At 38.7% G+C, this 13,332-nt stretch overlaps 1 non-coding gene across 1 annotated transcript; it reads left to right on the forward strand.

Annotated features, from left to right (window-relative positions):
- The first annotated feature begins 361 nt into the window (after positions 1-361).
- Positions 362-468, forward strand: LOC142165069 (small nucleolar RNA R71). Its single transcript, XR_012696077.1, has one exon. It is a non-coding gene; the product is annotated as a small nucleolar RNA R71 (small nucleolar RNA).
- The last annotated feature ends 12,864 nt before the right edge of the window (positions 469-13,332 follow it).

Here is a 13,332-nt window from a genome sequence, read left to right on the forward strand (position 1 = left end):
CGAGCACACATATGGTTGGTTAATGCATGGTGTACATAAGCCCCAATTAGTTGCGTCAGCTATGTGTACTTGTTGTTTCTGGCCTGATTCATCTATCTTTTTGGTGAGGATACTCATTTGCATCACCAGAGTGGCCATATTTTCAGCTATGGAGTTGTTTGGGTCCAAAGCCATTGAATGAACTACAGGAGTGAATGGAGAGTCTCTTGTCATCCATCCTGAGTTTTGGGCCATCTTGTCAAGTAGGATCTTGCTTTCTCTGAATGTTTTGTTCAAAAATGCTCCACCTGCTGAAGCATCAACATTGGCCTTTAAGTTGTCCAATCCCATATAAAACCTCTACCCCAACATCTGCTCCGGAATGCAGTGATGTGGACACTTAAACCACATACCCTTGAACCTCTCCCGCATTTCATGTAATGTTTCTGTTAGTTTCTGCTTGAAGCTCAATATCTCATCAATTTGCTTAGCAGTCTTATTGGGTGGGCAGCATTTGTTCACAAATTGCTTGACTAATTCATCCTAAGTAGTGATGGAGTTTATGGGGAGTGAATTAAGCAAGTCTGAGCCTCTCTTGTCACCGAGAATGGGAACAGCAACAACATTATTGCTTCCGGTGTCACATTAGGTTTCCTTTGAGTGACATATATTGACAGGAAACTCTTCAGACGCTGTTGAGTATCTTTCACGTATGACCCTGAGAACAGTCCCTTGTTCTGCAACAAATGCAGCATGTTGTTTGTGATTTGAAATGATTATACTTGTATATGAGGGACTGCAATTGCGGTTGCTAGGTTATCAGCAGTGGGTTGTGCCCAATCGTACAATGCTGCTTCTGGCACAAGAGGAACCACACCTTGATTGTTCGAGTCATTCCTATTGTTTCTGTTATTTACTTCGTCTCCCATATCTGGTTCGATTTGTTCTGCTGAGTTCTGTTGCTATTTGCCCTGCCTGTTTGCATGATTCAATGCCTTGAAAACCTTCTCAGGATCTGATAATGCTTTGAACAATTCACCAGTTCTTGAGGAGTTTCTAGGCATGCACCTGTAACACCCAAGACTACAAACGTTAGAATTCAATGTATTTAGTTTAAATTGAAGAAAATTGACTATGCTAAGAATTTTAGCACTTCTTTTAGCTGCAATTAATAACACCTTTAATTACCCGGCAACAACGCAAAAATTTGATCACGCCCAACTATGCCATATAAAAAGGACAAAGCGATCATAGCAAATATATTCTAGCTAACAAGTCTGGAGTCGAATCCCACAGGGAATTAACCTACTAAACACAGCTATTGGACTCACACAAATTCATGTATTTAATCTTCAGAAATATTTAAGTAATAAATTGGATGTTTACTAAGTAAATATTACGTAATAAAAATGAAATAAATAAGAACTAACTATGAACGACTTGTAGACAAGAATTGTAATGATTTAAGGTTCTGATTTCCCCAATTGTCGGAATCCTTTCCGCTACGTTTTTTATAAATTTGCCTAAGTCTTCTCTATCGATCATGAGCACTCTAATTGTCGTAACTCTCTCCCGAGTAATACAACAATATACTAGACATATTCTCCCAAATTATGCTAGTTGTCCTTAAGTACAGCTCACTCATATCGCGCCAAGGTTTCATTATCCTTAATCCCACATTTAAACCCTTCGTATTGATCCCTCATATACGTTAGGAGTGATGTTGTTTGATAACTACCTAAAGATTCACTCTCTCCCGAGTAATACATACTAAATAGGAACAATTAATTGAGGGCCCTTCAATCAACATTAATAAGCATATAATTGAACAAATAGAGAGAAAAATATTGCAAATATATATATTAAGGTAAAAAGAAAATCATCCTCCAACAGGTTCCATTAAAACCCTAGATTAGGAGTTTAGCTACTCATACTCATAGTAACTGTCGCACCTCCTTTTTCCGCCCTCGCGGGGGTACAGGAGTTTTTTCCAATTAAAGGACAGTCGAAACGGGATTTGTTTATTTATTTCAGAGTCGCCACTTGGGAGATTTAGGGTGTACCGAGTCACCAGTTTAATCCTAAATCGAGGAAAAGAATGACCATGTATTACAGTCCGCGAACCAGAAATCCGGATAAGGAATTCTGTTAACCCGGGAGAAGGTGTTAGGCATTCCCGAGTTCCGTGGTTCTAGCACGGTCGCTCAACTGTTATATTTGGCTTGATTATCTGATATAATACGTATTATAAACTTATGTGCAAATTTATCCCTTAGCCGCTTTTATTATTATTATTATTATTTATTGTTATTATTTTATGAAGAATTGCAACATTGTGAAAACGTATTTCAAATCACGTCGCAATCAATGCACCCGTGATTATCGACACATTTCGACTCCGTTGAGATTTAGATTTGGGTTACATAAATGCACACCCGTATTTAAGAAAATAACATTATTAAATACGCGCCTAGAGCGACTAGCGTATCATTATTTTGGGTAGGGCCGTGAAATTTGCTAAAACGGCTCCTCCCTAATTCTAAGCGATTAAATGTACATTTATTGAGGGCCCCGCAATCTATACATTTCATTAAGCGAGGCTCATCTCATTTATTTTAAATGGACAAATCTTAAAACGACTACATTTTTCTATAAAAATTAGTCTCTAAAATAAAGAAAGAAAATCCTAATTAATTACTAGCTTTTTATTATTTTAAGAAGACATGACATGCTAATTGCTTGATTAATACAAATATTGATGAAAAAGGAATTTTACTCTTAATTTCGAAATTATAAATAAAATAAAAATTCAACAACTAATATTCAAAATAAACAAATATAGCTAGATTAAAACTCAGCATTGTTATTCTTTTTTTAAAAAAAATATTATTGAGATTAATTATTCACAATCATTTGAAACTAGATTTAACCATAATTACTAAAGTTTATTAGAAAGTTTATTAGACTTAAACGTTCTTTTAATCTTTCTTAAGCTCAAGTCATGCCTTAATGCCTAATTTACGATGTTTAATTTAAATTCGTGTCTTAGCTAAATTTAGCTACTTGTTCATGATCAACCTATAATCTTGAAGCCTTCATAACTAGTGAATTAACCTATTTTGCCAAACTGATTTATTACAGACTAACTTATGATATTATTTTCTTATTCCAGTTATTATTTAGTAATTCATGAAATAGCTTAAATACAATCAATCAAAAGGAACAAAGAAAAAACGAAATTAAAACTTCAAATTTTCATTCTTCATATGTATTCACACTTCATATTTCGGATTACAATAAACAGCTTTTCAGTTGTGTACATGATATTGGAAGCAAAAGAAAATGAATATGAGAATCAGCAGCAGCAGTAAAATCAGTACAACACAACAACAATAGCCCAGCAACAATAACAACCCAGTAACAGACCGGTGGAGTAGTAATAAAAAAAACAAAAGCTTCCAGCTTTTATGAAACAACAATTAATTCTGATTTCAAACAACAAAAGAAAACAGAATATTTTTTTTAGTTTTTTTTTATTTGAAAGCTTAAATATTTTTCGGAATTTTCTATCTCTTAAATGTTCAGCCCTTTTCTCTCTCTTATTTTCAGATTTGTTTCTCTCTCCCGTTTTTTTTTGTCTGTGTATGTTTTTCTGTCTATCTCCCTTCTTTTTAAATCTGATTTCAAGACTTCCTATATATAACCCATCCCATAAATCTTTTAATTAATTAAAATCAATACTTTTTCTCTACCCAACCCATTATCTTCCCACTCATCCCCATTACATTAAATAAACATATCACACCACCCCATTATATTTTGTCCCCCATGCTTCACTTAAAATAATACAAGATTCCCCCCACTAAATTTTGTCTTGTCCCCCCTTTATGTTAAACAACTATATCACAACCCACCCCATTTTATTTTGTCTCCCATGCTTCATATAAACAATTACAAAATGTACAATTCCTAAACTACCCCTCCGACCTTACTGAAAATTACCAAACTACCCCTGAACGTACTACAAATTACCAAACTACCCATCAGCTATAACATATCAATTAATCAAACTTAACCAAAATATAGGCAATATGATTAATTTCTAACAATGTTCAAACAACAAATTTCATGAACATGATTTCTTCAACATTTTAATAACAAATCACATGAACATGATTTCAACCACAAATCATATGAACACAAATTGAACAACCAAGAACAACTAAAATTTGATTGAACAATATTTTTAGCAACAACAAACCTATTTTCGGATTTAAACAACAACAACAATCAAACAAGTATATTTAGATTTCTAAATTCAATAATATTGAACTTAAAATCAACCATAACAACATTACGACCAACAATTCCTATATCAAACTTAAACAAGATTATGAGACAAATTCAAGAGATAATCATAAATGATAAACAAGAAATCAAACTATACAAATTTCGGATTCAAGATCAACAAACATAATATGAACATGAATTAAATCTAAAAATAAAAACGACGGATTCAAATGATTAAAACCAACATACTTCTTTTATTACAACTAAATTCTTTTAGTCAAATGACAAAACAAAACCTAAGAAGAAACAATTATGAATTTAAACTTGATCTTAACAATATTAACAATTTTCGGAAAATACATAAAATACATTAAACAAATTGAAGAAATAATTAATTAAACTTCAATTTGTATCTAACTAATATTAAACTAACAAATATTCACTTAAACAATAATACAAACATGAAATAAACATGAAAACAACTAATTAAACTTCTATTTTGAAATCTGAAAATTAATTTTAACAAAGCACATGAACATGAACAAACTAGAAAAACGATTTCAACGATGAACAACGAACAAAACAAGAATCGAATATTTAACGATTTTAACTTTGAGAAATATAAAAACGAAAATGGACAAAATAAAATTCAAAACTACTAACCGGATTGAAACGAAATATGTATGGACTGACTCGACGAACCTCGACCAAAGCTCGACCAAACGACAACGAACACACGACGTACAGGATCTTGACTCGACGAAAAACCCTCGACCTTTGCCGGACTTTAACCGGACTGCCTTGCGTCGTCAACAACAGTACGATGGTGAGCAACCAAACAGCAGACTCATGGGGTCGTCGACGGCAGTACGCAACAGTGAAGAAGACGAAACAGCGGCGACTGGTTGTGTGCGTGAAGGAGATCGAGTGAAGCAGAAGCAGCAGCTCGGCACAGCAGAAGGGATGAAACATGAGCAGAACTCGTCGAGCCATGGACGTCGAGGGTCATCCATGGACGTCGAGCTCGACTTTGAGCTTGACGTTGAATGACGACGATGAAACAGGAGCAACTGGGAGATGAAGCAACAGCTCGAGACGATGAAACAGTAGCTCGGAGGTGAGGTGGCAGCTGTTCGAGCTGTCCGATGAGGAGCTGGGCAGCGATGGGAACAGCTGGGTCTGGTTTGTTGGTGGTGGTCGACGAGTGGTTTCTGTTTGGTGGTGGTCGACGAGTGGGTGTCGGACTGGACGACAGGCAGTGACGGGTTCGTGGGGGAGGGTGGTCGACGTTGCAGGCTGGGGTTTGTGGGGGGAGGCAGCCATGGATGGGGTGTTTTGGAGTTTTGAGGAAGAAGAAGGAAAATGAGGGGGGGTGGCGGATGACTTAGTAGTTTTAGGGTTTTTTCTTCTTTTTTTTTTGTTTTATTTTGTTTGTAAAATAATAGGGGTGTTGGGTTATGGACTGGGTCGACCCAGTTCGAAATGGACTGGGTTGTAGGGAAGATTGGGCCATTTTTTGGGCCTATGGCTTGAAATCGAAGAAGAGGCCCAATTCCGACTTTCTTTATATTTTCGCTCTCTTTCTTCTTTTATTTCTCTAAAACTAAATTATAAAAATACTTAAACTATTATTAAGAATTAAATTAAGTTATAAAAGCACAAATTAGCTCTCAATAACAATTAACGCACAATTAAGTAATAATTAAGCATAAAATTGTATATTTGGACATTAAATGCTAAAAATGCAAACGATGCCTATTTTTGTAATTTTAATTTTTGTAAAACAAATTTAATTACTAACAATTGTAGAATTAAATCCTATATGCAAAATGCAACATATTTTTGTATTTTTATTAATTTAGCAAATAAACAACGCACAGACAAATACAAATAATTATTCAAAATATCACAAAATTGCACACCAAAGAAAAATCATTTTATTTATGAATTTTTGGGAGTAATTCTCATATTGGGCAAAAATCACGTACTTACAGCTGCCCCTCTTTGCCCGAAGACACGAAGGGTTTTCGTGCAAAGATAAAGCGAGCGATCTTTGCCCATCCGAGTACTCCGTGTGAAGCATTTTTTGAAAAAGATTTGACCGAACCTTTGCTTCAAAGGTTTCCTACATATCCTGGGCTAAACAGGAATCAGGTCAATGTAGTTCGGGAAGTTTTGGTAGCTGGGACTACCATGGGACTGCAATGTTACTGTTGTTGCATGTTATTACCACTGCTTACCGATCTCCATGTTACACCATGCTTAAAAGAAAACAAGAAGCTAGGCTAGAGTACAATTTGTTTTTGTTGCCTTGCTTCCTTGTCTGGTTGCATTTCTTCCAGTGTTTTTCTTCTTTTGACACATGTACTTGAGTTTGTACTGTGACCTCTTGTTGCAACCTTCTGTTTCCCGGTGCCGGGGAATTTTGTTGTTTCCTGCTGGGGATTCCTATTGTAACCCTCTGTTTTATTGTCCTCTGACTTGATCTTGAAATGTATGCCTCTGTTTTATGGGCGGGCTCCCAACTTCAATACTTGAAATTAAAGACTGGAATGTATGCCTCTGTTATCTGGGCGGGCTCCCAACTTCAATGCTTAAAATGTAAAGACTGAAAGTATGTCTCTGTTATCTGGGCGGGCTCCCAACTTCAACAACTGAAATGTAAAGACTGAAATGTATGCCTCCGTTATCTGGGCGGGCTCCCAACTTCAATGCTTGAAATGTAAAGACTGAAAGTATGCCTCTGTTATCTGGGCGGGCTCCCAACTTCAACAACTGAAATGTAAAGACTGAAATGTATCCCTCTGTTCTATGGGCAGGCTCCCAACTTCAACAACTGAAATATAAAGACTGAAATGTATGCCTCTGTTATCTGGGAGGGCTCCCAACTTCAACAACTGAAATATAAAGACTGAAATGTATGCCTCTATTATCTGGGCGGGCTCCCAACTTCAACTCTTGAAATGAAAAGACTGAATGTATGCCTCTGTTATCTGGGCGGGCTCCCAATTTCTAACTTTGAAATGGAATATCTCTATTCTCCAGGCAGACTTCTGACTTTTAAAATTTAAACTATGTGTCTCTGTTCTTCAAGCGGACTCCTGACATCAATCTTGAAAAGTATGTCTCTGTTCTCCAGGCGTACTCCTGACTTTTAAAATTTAAACTATGTGTCTCTGTTCTTCAGGCGGACTCCTGACATCAATCTTGAAAAGTATGTCTCTGTTCTCCAGGCGGACTCCTGACTTTTAAAATTTAAACTATGTGTCTCTGTTCTTCAGGCGGACTCCTGACATCAAACTTGAAAAGTATGTCTCCGTTCTTCAGGCGGACTCCTGACGTCAAACTTGAAAAATACGTCTCTGTTCTCCAGGCGGACTCCTGACAACTTGCATTTATCCTGATTAGTGCTTGTTTTTCCCTCCTGGAGAATTCCTCTTCAACAACTAACTTTTCTCCCCCTGCTCAATCAAAGAAAATTTTGTCAGTTTAAAACGGTGGTTAGTTGATGGCATTCTTGCTGAAAAATCCTTCCACTGCCTTGCTTTGTGTTGACTAATTTCCACGCACTGACCCTAAACCGCTTGACTTTCTGACCAACTTTTAAATTTTCCAACCTCTGGCGACCTAAATGTTTTACACCTCTACTGTTATTTCACTTTTCTGACCTTTTTGTTTGAGCTTTCTCCTTTCCCATGACATTTCCCAATCATATCACCGATGAAACTTCCGTTAATTCCCTGTATTCCACTTGACATCAAGTTGTTTTTGACATGCTCTGACCACGTTGTGCTTTACAATTCTAGAAGCTGGTAGTGAACTTTGAAGTCCTTTCTTCTTGCATTGAACAAAACTGGCACTGAAACATCTCAGCTAGATAAAACCCTCAAAAGAAAATGAAATGCCATGATTTTTGAGTTAAGGATAAGAAGAATCCAAAACCAGATGACTGTTTGAAAAGGGAAGGAAAAGAAACTTATCTGAGCGAGACAACTAGTACCAATGGTCAAGACATGCATTTTGGATTAATCATCCTAATCTATCCAACCAAACAACTCTCAATTGCCGTACCTCATTGCCCAGAACTTCCATCACTTGTTTGATTTATCCAGACCTTAACCTTGTTTCCCTGCGGTACCGCGAAACGGTTTCCATCAACAGACCTTTCTCAGTTTTCCATTTCTTATCTCACCTTTGCCTTGAGGTGCCCGTAAAGGTTTTCACCAACACGACTCTCTCATTTATTTTTCTCTCAGCTCCCGTCGCCTTACGGTGCCCGTGAGGGTTTTCACCCATAAGACTCTCTCATTTATTTTTGTTCTTCTTGCTCGAACCAGAGTGTTGCCCCTGTCGTGGGTTATTCCTACCTGTTCATCTTGGCATTTCTCAAAACTGATCATAAGGTCTTTCTTTGGACCGTAATGTAGGCTTTTGGATTGAGTTAGAAAGAAAGGTATAAAAGGCTCAAAACAATTCAAATGAGTTCAAATTACAACTTTCGGAATCCCACTTTCATAACAATCACCACTTCTGCCCCAGTTTCTTGCTTGGGGATTTTTGGATTTTTATTTGGTATGACTGAACCTCGGAGTAAGGCTGCCTACGTACCCTTTCGGAATCAAGTCAAACGTAGTTCACTTCATAGAGACTACGTTGTTATGTTTCTCTTCTTTCCCTTTTTTTCACTTTTCTTTCTTTTCCTTTTCTTCTTTTCTTTTTCTTTTTCTTTTCTTCTTTTTCTTTTCTTTTCTTTTCTTTCCTTCTTTTCTTTATGTTCGTCACATATGTTCTCTTATAGTGCCGCTGATTCCGAAAGAGGTGTATGAAAAATAAGTAAGGCTCGAAGGGGATAACAAGGGATAAGAGTGTTTGGATAGCAGAACAAAATGCCTTCATCATTTCAATCTTTAAGATATGCCAAATACGAACAGATACATTCAGAAAATAAAGAAATCATACATAATATCTCTTGACCGCATCGGAATTGATGGCCATTTCTACACATTCTCCTTTCATATCTGTCAAATACAACGCTCCGTTAGACAACACTCTGGTTACTACAAATGGTCCCTGCCAGTTTGGGGCAAATTTTCCTTTTGCCTCAGCCCAATGAGGCAAGATCCGCCTCAGTACTGATTGCCCGACTTCAAATTTCCTTGGACGTACTTTTTGTTGTATGCTCTTGCCATTCTTCGTTGGTACAGTTGGCCATGACACACTGATGCCAATCTTTTCTCATCGATCAAACTCAACTGCTCAAGACGGCTTTTCACCCATTCATCATCATCGATCTCAGCCTCTGCAATGATTCGCAGAGATGGGATTTCCACTTCTACGGGTATTACTGCCTCGGTACCGTATACTAATGAGTAAGGAGTCGCCCCTACCGAGGTACGCATGGTGGTGCGATATCCTAACAATGCAAAAGGCAATTTCTCATGCCATTGTCTAGATCCTTCAACCATCTTTCGGAGTATTTTCTTTATGTTCTTATTGGCCGCTTCAACCGCACCATTTGCCTTGGGACGGTATGGAGTAGAGTGCCTGTGAGCAATCTTAAACTGCTCACATGTCTCCTTCATCAAATGGACTATTAAGATTAGCCCCATTATCTGTGATGATTACCTTTGGGATCCCAAACCGACAGATGATATTTGCATGCACGAACTCAACTACAGCCTTCTTGGTCACAGACTTGAATGTCTTTGCTTCCACCCATTTGGTAAAATAATCTATAGCTACCAAGATAAACCTGTGCCCATTTGATGCTGCTGGATCAATTGGCCCAATAACATCCATGCCCCATGCAACAAAAGGCCATGGCGCGGATATCGTATGTAATTCTGATGGTGGAGCATGAATCAAATCTCCATGTATTTGGCATTGATGACACTTACGCACAAAACTGATACAATCTCGCTCCATCGTGAGCCAATAATAACCTGCTCGGAGAATCTTCTTTGCTAGAACATACCCACTCATATGCGGTCCGCAAACTCCGGAATGCACCTCAGTCATGATAGTTGTGGCCTGCCGTGCATCTATACATCTCAACAGACCGAGCTCTGGCGTTCTTTTGTACAGTACTCCTCCACTAAGGAAAAACCCACTTGCCAACCGTCGAATTGTTCTTTTCTGATCACCGGTGGCCTGCGTTGGATATACTCCCGCTTTGATGTACTCTTTGATATCATGGAACCACGGCTCTCCATCAATTTCCTCCTCTATCACATTACAGTAAGCATGCCGATCACGGACTTGAATATGCAATGGATCAACATAGGCCTTATCTGGATGGTGCAACATTGACGCCAAAGTAGCCAAAGCGTCAGCAACCTCATTATGAATCCTTGGAATGTGTCTGAATTCTATGGCCTGAAAATGTTAGCAAAGCTCATGCAGACACTGCCGATACGGTATAAGCTTCAAGTCCCGTGTTTCCCATTCCCCTTGAATCTGGTGTACCAGTAAGTCTGAGTCACCCATGACCAAGACTTCCCGTACATCCATATCCATAGCTAATCTCAATCCCAATATACACGCCTCATATTCTGCCATGTTGTTTGTACAGTAGAAACGAAGTCGAGCTGTAACGGGGTAATGCTGACCTGTTTCCGAAATAAGTACTGCTCCTATTCCCACACCCTTCATATTTGCAGCCCCATCGAAGAAAAGTTTCCATCCCGACTTCTCAGCTTGTTCTAATTCTTCAATATGTATTACCTCTTCATCAGGGAAATAAGTTTTCAAAGGCTCATAATCTTCATCAACGGGGTTCTCAGCCAAGTGATCGGCTAATGCCTGTGCTTTCATGGCAGTTCGTGTCACATAGACAATGTCGAACTCTGTAAGTAAGATCTGCCACTTTTCAAGCCTTCCTGTGGGCATGGGTTTCTGAAAAATATACTTCAACGGGTCCAAGCGAGATATAAGGTAAGTGGTGTAAGATGACAAGTAATGTTTCAATTTCTGTGCCACCCAAGTTAGGGCACAACATGTCCTTTCCAGATGAGTATACTTGACCTCGTAAGATGTGAACTTCTTACTGAGATAGCAGATAGCCTGCTCCTTTCTGCCCGTAACATCATGCTGCCCCAGTACACAACCGAATGAACCGTCCATAACTGTCAGATACATAATCAAAGGCCTCTCTGGTTCTGGTGGGACCAACATGGGTGGGTTTGACAAATACCCCTTTATCTTATCAAAAGCCTCCTGGCATTCATCAGTCCATTTGACCGCGGCATCTTTCTTTAACAATTTGAAAATTGGTTCACACGTTGCCGTGAGCTGAGCAATGAACTTGCTGATATAGTTTAGTCTTCCCAACAAACTCATCACCTCGGTTTTGTTTCTTGGAGGTGGCAACTCCTGAATAGCTTTGATCTTTGACGGGTCTAATTCAATACCTCTCCAGCTAACTATAAATCCCAACAACTTCCCAGATGGCACCCCGAAAGCACATTTCGCAGGATTGAGCTTAAGATTGTACCTGAGAAGCCTTTGAAAGAATTTTCTCAAATCTCTGACATGGTCAGATTGCTGTCTAGACTTCACGATCACATCATCCACGTATACCTCGATTTCTTTATGTATCATATCATGGAAGATAGTTGTCATGGCCCTCATATAAGTTGCCCCAGCATTTTTCAAACCAAACGGCATGACCCGATAACAATACGTTCCCCACGGCGTGATGAATGCCGTCTTTTCTACATCTTCCTTATCCATTAGAATCTGATGATAACCCGCATAACAATCCACAAAAGAGCCAATATCATGTTTGGCACAATTGTCGATCAGTATATGGATGTTGGGCAGTGGGAAATTATCTTTTGGGCTTGCTTTGTTAAGGTCTCGATAATCGACGCACACCCTGGTCTTGCCATCTTTCTTTGGCACAGGCACGACATTGGCTAACCAAGTGGGGTACCGTGTAACCTGAATGACCCTTGCCTCAAACTGCTTGGAGATCTCTTCTTTGATCTTCATACTTATGTCTGTTTTGAACTTTCTCAACTTCTGCTTGACAGGGAGGAGTGCTGGATCAGTGGGCAATTTATGAACCACCAAATCGGTGCTTAGACCCGGCATATCATCATATGACCATGCAAAAACGTCTTTGTACTCATGCAATACTTTAATTATCTCCTCCTTGAGTTGTGGCTCCAAATGAACACTTATTTTAGTTTCCCGTACATTATCTTGGTCCCCTAGATTAACTGCTTCTGTGTCATTTAGGTTAGGTTTGGGTTTTTCTTCAAAGTGACTTAATTCTTTACTAATTTCCTCATAAGCTTCATCATTATTACAATCCATCCCATCATCACACTCGATCTCTTGTATTATTACTTCTGAACTAGATTGGCTTTTAAAACTGGGCCGAAGATTCCTCATGCATGTCATGTCATTGATATCAGCATAAAAAGAACTGTACAAAGAAAAGAAAAGAAAATGGAAAGAGAATTAGGGACGAAGAAAATTGCATTTCATTAAACGTAAAGACAACAAGGTTTTAACTCATCCAAACGGACGAAACATAATAACTGGATTACAAACCCTGGAATAATCCAGGTGACAAAAAGGAAAACAAAACCCACTACCACGACTCCCTCCGAACTGGAAGAGGAGTAGCTTCCCAATTGTTGATGTTAGCACGTGGTCCGATGTACTGTATGTCTGCTCTGCTTGACCCTTCCCCGGCCTCAACCATGTTTAATTCAGCAAATACTTTCTCAAACACCTTATCCAAATTCCCATCCGCCTCAATTAACGAACCTAGCATCTTTTCCAATGACTGTTTCTTAATACTTGGTCTGACGAAGGACCTGGACAATCGAGGAATTGGTTTAGGGAGCACCCAAGCTTTCTTCTTCAATTTACGGGCCTTTCTGACATCTGCCGATGTTGGTTTGAACCCTAACCGGAAGGTGTCCAAATTTTTGGGCAAAGACACAGGTTGAGTAATGCCCTGCAGTTCAACCCCCAAACCCTTCCCGGGCACGAACCCGTTATTCAACATTTCTGACACTACCATGACGGTCGCAGCTGACACCCTAGGAC

This window comes from Nicotiana tabacum, chromosome 1 (assembly GCF_000715075.1).
Source record: "Nicotiana tabacum cultivar K326 chromosome 1, ASM71507v2, whole genome shotgun sequence".
Taxonomy (NCBI): domain Eukaryota; kingdom Viridiplantae; phylum Streptophyta; class Magnoliopsida; order Solanales; family Solanaceae; genus Nicotiana; species Nicotiana tabacum.